Source organism: Arachis duranensis, chromosome 4, assembly GCF_000817695.3.
Source record: "Arachis duranensis cultivar V14167 chromosome 4, aradu.V14167.gnm2.J7QH, whole genome shotgun sequence".
NCBI classification, from domain to species: domain Eukaryota; kingdom Viridiplantae; phylum Streptophyta; class Magnoliopsida; order Fabales; family Fabaceae; genus Arachis; species Arachis duranensis.
Window position 1 is genome coordinate 61,215,692 of NC_029775.3, and position 9,228 is coordinate 61,224,919.

The following is a 9,228-nucleotide window of genomic DNA, read 5'->3' on the forward strand; positions in this document are numbered from 1 at the left end:
TGTTACTTGTGACAACCAAACGTTTGTACGAAGGGATTTCTGTTGGTTTAGAATCTATATCTACAACGCGACTATTTTTATAAAATCCTTAGACACTTGAGAGATTTGAGCGCATATACACTACCAGTGAGGGTTCAATGCTTGATTCTATGTTCCCTGCTTTCATGAGCTATCTTCTTACAAGCTTACTTGTTTTCACGGTATGATTTAAATTAGTGAAATCTGATTTATGTTTGTCTTGGAGAACTTATTTATTTTTAACCAAGTAGGTTGAAACATTGTGCATTTAGTTGCATTCATAGGTTGCATCTCATACATTCTATCATTCCTCTTCATCTCTTTATAGTTTCTCTTGAGCTTAGCATGAAGACATGCTATGTTTAAGAGTGGGGAGGTTGATAAACCACTATTTTATGGTTTATCTTATGCTTAATTTAGTGGTTTTTATCAACTCTTTACCCACTTATTCATACTATTTGCATGAGTTTACGTTTTCCTTCCGAATTTTGTGCTATGATTGAAAACATGCTTCGTTGGTCTTATATTTGTTAATATTAATCCTCTTTTATTACCATTAGATGCTGTGATATGTGTGTTTAAGTGATTTTAGGGATTACAGGGCATGAATGGCTCAGAGAATGGAAAGGATGCATGCAAAAGTGGAAGGAATACAAGAAGTTGAAGAAATTGCTAAGCTGTCCAACCTTACCTCTTCACACTCAAACGACCATAACTTGAGCTACAGATGTCCACATAAGATGGTTCTAGTTGCATTAGAAAGCTAACGTCTGGGGCTTCGCAACGATATATAATTTGCCATAGCTACTCCGATGCCAGGCGATGCGAATGCGTGGATCACGCGGCCGCGTGACCTAGTAGGAACACAACCCACGCTAACGCGTGGACCACGCCTCCACGTCACTCTTCCGCGACCTGTACGGACCAAAAAGTGCTGGGAGTGATTTCTGGGCTATTTTTGACCCAGTTTTAAGCCCAGAACACATAGATTATAGGCTATAAAGTTTGGAAATGCATCCATTCATAATTATGCTTTCATAATTCACTTTCCATGATTTAGGTTTAGTTTGAGAGAGGTTCTCTCCTCTCTCTTTAGGATTAGGATTTAGGACTTCTGTTAGTTTTAGGAGTAACTCTCGATCCCAGGTTCAGTGTTCTTTTACTTCATATTTATCTCTTATTCTCAGATACTTTAATGCTTATATCAGTTATGTTGCCTATTTGGCTTATGCCACATTCATGATGATTTTCTTATTTAATGTTATTTGAGGTATTTCAGTTTAATATTGCCTTCTTTTATTTATGCCATTGATTATTTCCAATCTGAAGATATATTCATTCTAGTATAATTCATTTACTTTTCCCTTTTTGGTCTTGGTTAAGAAATCAGTAACTCAGGAGTTATCTTAGGTCAACATAATTGATAACTATTATCTTTGCTAATTGAACTGAAGTTCAATAATCCCAACCTTTTCTTAGGAAATAAATAGGATTCGAAGGTCAAATTAATTAGTCCATTGACTTTCCTTTGCTTTAGCATAGGTTAACTAAGTGGAATTAAGATTCAACTTTCATTATTATTGATAAGAGTAACTAAGTCTGGACTTCCAATTTCTCATACCTTGCCAAAGGATTTGCTTTACAATATTTATTTATTTTAATTGTCATTTAAATTATTTGCCATATTTATTCCTCATTCTCAAAACCCCAATTTACAATCTCCAAAACCAATAATAAGAACATACTTCCCTGCAATTCCTTGAGAAGACAACCCGTGGTTTAAATATTTCGGTTATCAATTTATTTAGGGGTTTGTTACTTGTGACAACCAAAACGTTTGCACGAAGGAATTTCTGTTGGTTTAGAATCTATATTTACAACGCGACTATTTTTATAAAATTCTTTCTAGCAAAAATCCTAACATCAATAACTCCTGAGTTACTGATTACTCAACCAAAGCCAAAAGAGAAAAATCCAAATTATTTATATTATAAATAAAAGAAACAATTCATAGATCTGAAAATATCTCAAATAACATTAATTCGAAAGAGTAATCTGTAACATAGAAGAATTCATAAACTAAATTGAGAAAGCAAGTAATGAAAAATGAAATTGAACCTGATAAAAAGATAATCCTTAAAGCAAATAAAATCCTCAATCTAAATCCTAATCCTAAGAGAGAGAGGAGAGAACCTCTCTCACTAAAAACTACATCTAGAACTAAAATTGTGAATTATGAAAGCATGCTTATGAATGGATGCATTCCCCCACTTTATAGCCTCTAATCTGTGTTCTCTAGGCTGAAAACTGGGTCAAAAATAGCCTAGAAGTCACTTCCAGCACTTTCTGGTCCTTACAGGTCGCGGCCAAGTGATGCGGAGGCGTCATCCACGCGTTCGCGTTGCCTAACTTTGGGGCAGCTATGATAAATTATATATCAAATCGAAGCCCCAGACGTTAGCTTTCCAACACAATTGGAACCGTGTCATTTGGACATCTATAGCTAAAGTTATAGCCGTTTGAGTGCGAAGAGGTCAGGCTGGACAACTTAGCAATTCCTCCAACTTCTTGTATTCCTTCCACTTTTGCATGCTTCCTTTCCATCCTCTAAGCCATTCATGCCCTATAATATCTGAAAACACTTAACACACATATCAAGGTATCTAATGGTAATAAGAGAGGATTAAACATAGGGAACCTAAGGCCAAAGAAGCATGTTTTCAATCAAAGCACATAATTAGTAAGGCAAATAGTATGAATAAGTGGGTAAAGAGTTGATAAAATTCACTCAATTAAGCACAAGATAAACCATAAAATAGTAGTTTATCATTTCTCATCTCAGCTTTTCAACTCCAAAACAATCCAAAATATACAATTATTTAACTCATTCCATTTTTCTACTGCTCCTTTGCCACTTTGTGCTTATCTTGTTATTTGCCTATTTGTTTTCCTACTTTTATTATATCTTAGATTTCTATTTTTTTTTTCAGAATGTCTGACCCTCAGCAAAAGGGAAAAGGAAAGGCAACAACTAGCAAATGGAAATGAGGTGAATGCTCTATGTCTCTCCTGGAGCTTATGCATGATGAATCCTGGCGGGAAAAGTACTTTACCGCGCTGGAGAAGGCTGACCAGCTCCTCCCTACCAATGATCCAATTAAGTTTGCAAACCGATACTGTGAGCTGAAGTTTCCAGTGTTTGCTATCTCTAGAAATCTGTACCTGGAGAGGACTTTGAAAATTCCAGAAGAACTACAGTAGTACACCTCCGATCAGATCAAACAAAGAGGCTGGTTCTTCTTGGAGAGAAACTTGACTGAGGTAAATGCTTCCTGGGTAAGATTGTTTTACTGCAATTATTTCAAGACTTCCCTAGATGTAGTTCACCTCAGAGGGAAACAGATACTAGTCACCGAAGAGGCCATTGAGGATATTCTGCGCCTTTAGCCTACGTCAGATCAGCCAGACGGTTACCAAAAGGCTGAAAAGGACATGCGCTTTCTGAGATTTGACTGGGATGCTGTCAAGGAGAGGATAGCCCTTGACCCTACTGTCCCACGGGTCATGGGTAAGACCACCACCATGCCTAAAGGAATCAAGCAAATATACTTGAATGACGAGGCTCAGCTCTGGCACCAGATCCAGAGTAACTTTATTATGTCGAGCACTCATGAGACAGAGCTGCCTGCTGCTATGATCACCCTCCTCTGGTGTATGATGAAGGGTAAGGACCTGTACCTACCACGATTCATCCGGCACTATATGGCTAGGGTCCATATCAGAGGCACCCTCCCCTTCCCTTATTTGGTCACCCAGCTAGGCCATTGAGTTGACATGCCTTGGGAGGATACTGATGAGAAGCCACCTGCTGCGGACTGCAAGAAGATCATTCCTCACAGCAGAAACTTTCTGGCTTTAGGCCACATACCTTCATTCCTTACTGCTTTTAATGAGACAGCCACACCTTCAGCTGCCCCCTCTTCTTCCACTGCTGCACCTGCCCCGCCCACTATACCTCCAGCTGCTCCTGAGCCTATCTATCATTTAGTGCATCAACTCTTCGCCCGCTTGGATTGTATGGAGTGTTGCAACAAACAACGCTATGAGCACCTCAAGTTGTTGATCCGGTCCGGCGGCGACATTCCCTCCGAGCCTGACAACCTTCTGACATATCTGAGGCAGAGGCAAGCACTCAAGAGGAGGAGACGCCCACCCAGGCTGAGCAGGCAGGCCTAGAGTAGGCTGCGCCACATCCTGAGGAGCCACACCAGATACAAGCCGCAGATCCCGAGATTTCTATCCAGTCAGAGCCTCCTCTGCAGCAGACAGATCCTCCTACCTTCATCTAGTCTGCAGATCCTCAAACCACCACTGAGACTCCAGCAGCCTATTCTTCCAGTGGTGACACTCCTTCACACCAAGTTTGAGTGAGCATCGAGGACGATGCTTTATTTTAAGTGTGGGGAGACCGCCATCTCTAGCATATTTTTTTGGTGAAGCACTACAGACTCTTTTATTTTATTTTGCTTATTTTTCTATATTTTTATCTTTATTTTTATTTTTATTTTTTTCAGTACTTATACATTGTTTTTTCATGTGTTTTTACTCTATTTTCTACATTTTGCACTTTAGTTCATATTTTAGCCATTTAGTTTAGCTGCAACTCTAACTCATTAGTCATAGAATATGTGGATTAATTAGTGTAGTTTACCCTTTTAGCATATGATAAGTTTGGTTTAAAGTGAAAATAAAAAGGAAGTAAGCCAGAGACTTTAACAGAATCAAAACAATCCACACCCATTGTATATATAGCATTACATGTTAGTTAGTTAACAACATTTCATCAAGGAAGAACACTAAAACTTTAAAGCCACCCAAATAAATTTTACATTGAGAATAATGGGAACTCTTAATTTCTACTTGCATGACATGTATAACTGATATATGATTTTTTTTGAGCTAGAGAACACACAGCCTGAAAGTTTTGAGCTTAATTGTATGGTTACATTCAAGCCATAATTTTTATTCATGTGTTCTTCGTCCTTCCTTTTATTCTGATGTTCTTTGCTTTGTTTTAATCTATATGTCCGATTATAGAATATAGATACATACTAAGAAAGTGATTGAGGCCATCATTTGAATTTTTCCTCACTTATCCCAAATTAGTCTACCTTTTACATCACCCTTGTTAGCCCCCTCGAGCTTGTTAATCCCCTCTTTTTCTATAAACCACATTACTAACCTTAAGCAGAAAAACAAAATATGAATCCCAAGTTGAATCCTTGGTTAGCTTAAGATAAGGTATTATGTATAATTTAAGTGTGGAAAACTTTATGGGAACATGGATGATAGGAATAAAGGTAGAAAGTTTAAAAGAATAAAAATATTCAAAATAAAAATTTTGGGAAGCATGCTCATGTGAAATCAATTGAATTACCATGTGCAGTTTCAGATAAAAAAAGTTTCTATTTTCGGTATTTAATTAAGGGGACACAAAGAAATTCCCCATTTACAAAATAAAAATAATCAATGCACATGGGATAAAATTAAAATCAATGCATGAGTTTGCATTACAAAGTGAAAAAATTGTGGGCAAATAGGTTGAGAAGCTTTAAATTACATATGTGTGTTAGGTGAGATCTTAGACTAGTCAAGAATTCACTTATTGGCTCACTTAGCCTGATACATGTACCCTTACCTTTACCCTGGCCCCATTACAACCTTGAAAAGACCTCATGATTTTTGTATGTCTATATTCCATACTTGTTGATTGGTTAGATGAAGAACAAAGTTATAGAAAGTAAGGATAAAAAGAAGAATAGAGTGATTAATCCAATAAACACTGAGTAACTAGAGAGTAAACACAAAATCCAGTGAGGGTTCAATAGCTCATCACCATATATCTCTGCCTCAATTGTTAATTGTCTTGCAAGTTTGAAAAATATTTTTACCCATCTCAATTGTAAAAGTGCTTTAACATTATCTAAGGTTGGCTACGCATATATGTTTCTTTGAAAACGTGAATTAATTTAACTACATGTAAGTTTTATATACAAGTGAATAACAAATTAGAATTGCATGATTCATTTAGGTAGTTGCATCTAGGATAGATTGCATTGCATGAGATTCCACCACTTTACCTTACTCTTTATCTTGGATTTTGCATGAGGACATGCTATTGTTTAAGTGTGGAGAGGTTAATAAACCACTATTTTATGACAAATCTTGTGCTTAAATTGAATGATTTTATCAACCCTTCACCTACTTATTCATATGAATTTGCATGGTTTTACAATTCCTTCCTTAGGATATGACATATGAGAAAACATGTTTCTTAAGCTTTAAAATAATCAAATTTAATTATCCTTTATTACCATTCGATGCCGTGATTTGTGTGTTGAGTGCTTTCAGGTTTTATAGGGCAGGAATGACTTAAAGGATGGAAAGGAAACATACAAAAATGGAAGGAAAGCACAAAATGGAGTTTTCAAATAAACTGGCAGCGACGCGTCCGCATGGACGACGCGGCCACATGCCCACCGCGAAAAGGGAGCGACGCGAACGCATGACTGACGCGGCCGCGTGCCTTAAGCAGAACACAGATGATGCAGACGCATGATTGAAGCGAATGCGTGACAAGGAAAACTCTAGATGACACGACCGCGTGACCCACACAGACGCGTGATAGACGCCACGCACCAGAAATTACAGAAAACACTCCCAGCAATTTCTGAAGCCCTTTTTGGCCCAGATCCAAGTCCAAGAGGCACAATTTAGAGGTTATAAACTGGGTGAATGCATCCATTCAGAGGAGATCTCCAGTTATTCACTTTTCATATTTTAGATGTAGTTTTTAGAGAGAGAGGTTCTCTCCTCTCTATTAGGTTTTAGGATTAGGATTTCTTTTAGTCATTAGGATTGTTTCTTCATACCAGGTTCAATAATTTATGTTTCTCTTCTATTTTTATTTACTCTGAAGCTTTTATTTGTATTTAATTTATGTTGTCCAATTGGCTTATGAACTTTTCCATGCTAGAATTGACATCTTCATTCAATTTGAGGTATTCCAAATATTTATGATTTTAATTTAGCTTTCTATATTCTTGGTTTTGTTTGATTAATTGGTGACTCTTGAGTTGTCAAACTCATCGTGATTGATAATTGTTTTCTTTGCTAATTAATTTAGATTCCTATAACTCTAGTCTTTCCTTGAGGATTTGACTAGGACTTTAGGTGTTAAATTGATTTGTCCACTTGACTAACATTCATACTTAGAAGTTGACTTAGTGGGAGCAAAATATAATTCTCATACTTTGCCAAGAGTTTTCTTTGGTATTGATTTATTAATTCCTGCAGTTTATTTTTCTTGTTCAAACCTTTTTTAAAAACCGAAAAATACTATTTTCCATAACCAATAATAAATCATACTTTCCTTCAATTCCTTGAGAAGACGACCCGAGGTTTGAATACTTCGGTTTATAAATTTTATTGGGTTTGTTACTTGTGACAACCAAACGTTTGTACGAAAGGATTTTTTGTTGGTTTAGAAGCTATACTTACAACACGATTATATTTGTGAATTTATTTACCGACAGGAAACCCGTTCGTCAAAATGGCACCATTGCCGGGGAATTGCAAACATGTGCCTTATTATTGGTTATTGTAAATATTTTTCTTTTACTTGTTTATTTGTTTTTGTTTTCCCTTCCTATTTCTAATAGCTACTATGAGTTCTCACCCCTCTCGCTTTGAGTTTGGTTCTAATTTTGTTAAAAGGAATGGAAGCTATAACATGACTATGCATCACGGTCTAAGCAATTAAAGAAGGATGGAGCCAAGAGGATATGATCAACCCTTTAGGCAACAACACCTTTCTAGATATCATGGACAAGGACCATTCTACAATGCATGCCAAAATAATAGATATGGGGGACCCCCTTGTAGTTACCAACAAGCCCCACCTTGTGCTCAAAGACCATCCTCTCAACATAGCTTCGAACCACCACACTCACAAGCTCCTTTTCACCATTCACCACCGTATAATCCTTACCTGCCCCAATTCCAATCCAATTACTCCCAAGAACCACCACTTCCCTATGCACCATGTCCATATCCATCGACCGAAGAATCACAGGCTCGCTTTGAAGAATCAGTAGATCAATTTCATGCAACCTTTCATCAACTGGAGCAAGCAATAAATCAATTATCTTCCAGACGTTCAGACACTCAAGGAACTCCCAAAGCTTCATGTGGAGAATCTAATGAAGAACGTGGCATGAAGGAGACACCAGAAACTCCAGCGGACAGTATAGAGCATGTCTTCGTACTGGAACAAGTAGAGGAAGCTGTCATTATAGAAGAAGAAGAGTTGGTTGAAGATTTAGGAGATGCTGAATGATGAGCGGATAATTTATACGCTTTTTGGCATTGTTTTTAGTATATTTTTAGTATGTTTTAGTTAGTTTTTATTATATTTTTATTAGTTTTTAGTTAAAATTCACTTTTCTGGACTTTACTATGAGTTTGTGTGTTTTTTTGTGATTTCAGGTATTTTCTGGCTGAAATTGAGGGACCTGAGCAAAAATCTGATTCAGAGGCTGAAAAGGACTGCAGATGCTGTTGGATTCTGACCTCCCTTCATTAAAAGTGGAGTTTCTGGAGCTACAGAATCCCAATTGGCACGCTCTCAATTGCGTTGGAAAGTATACATCCTGGGCTTTCTAAAAATGTATAATAGTCCATACTTTGCTTGAGATTTGATGGCCCAAACAGGCGTTCCAAGTCAGCTCAAGAATTCTGGCGTAAAACGCCGGAACTGGCACAAGAATGGGCGTTAAACGCCCAAACTAGCACAAAAGCTTGTGTTTAACTCCAAGAAAAGTCTCTACACATGAAAGCTTCAATGCTCAGCCTAAGCACACACCAAGTGGGCCCGGAAGTGGATTTTTATGTCATTTACTCATTTCTGTAAACCTTAGGCTACTAGTTTTCTATAAGTTGGACCTTTTACTATTGTATTGAGACATCGAGGGGTAGCTATCTTCATTGTTATGCTATCTTAGATCATTGGGAGGCTGGCCTCATGGCCATGCCTAGACCTTGTTCTTATGTATTTTCAACGGTGGAGTTTCTACACACCATAGATTAAGGTGTGGAGCTCTGCTGTACCTCGAGTATTAATGCAATTACTATTGTTCTTCTATTCAATTC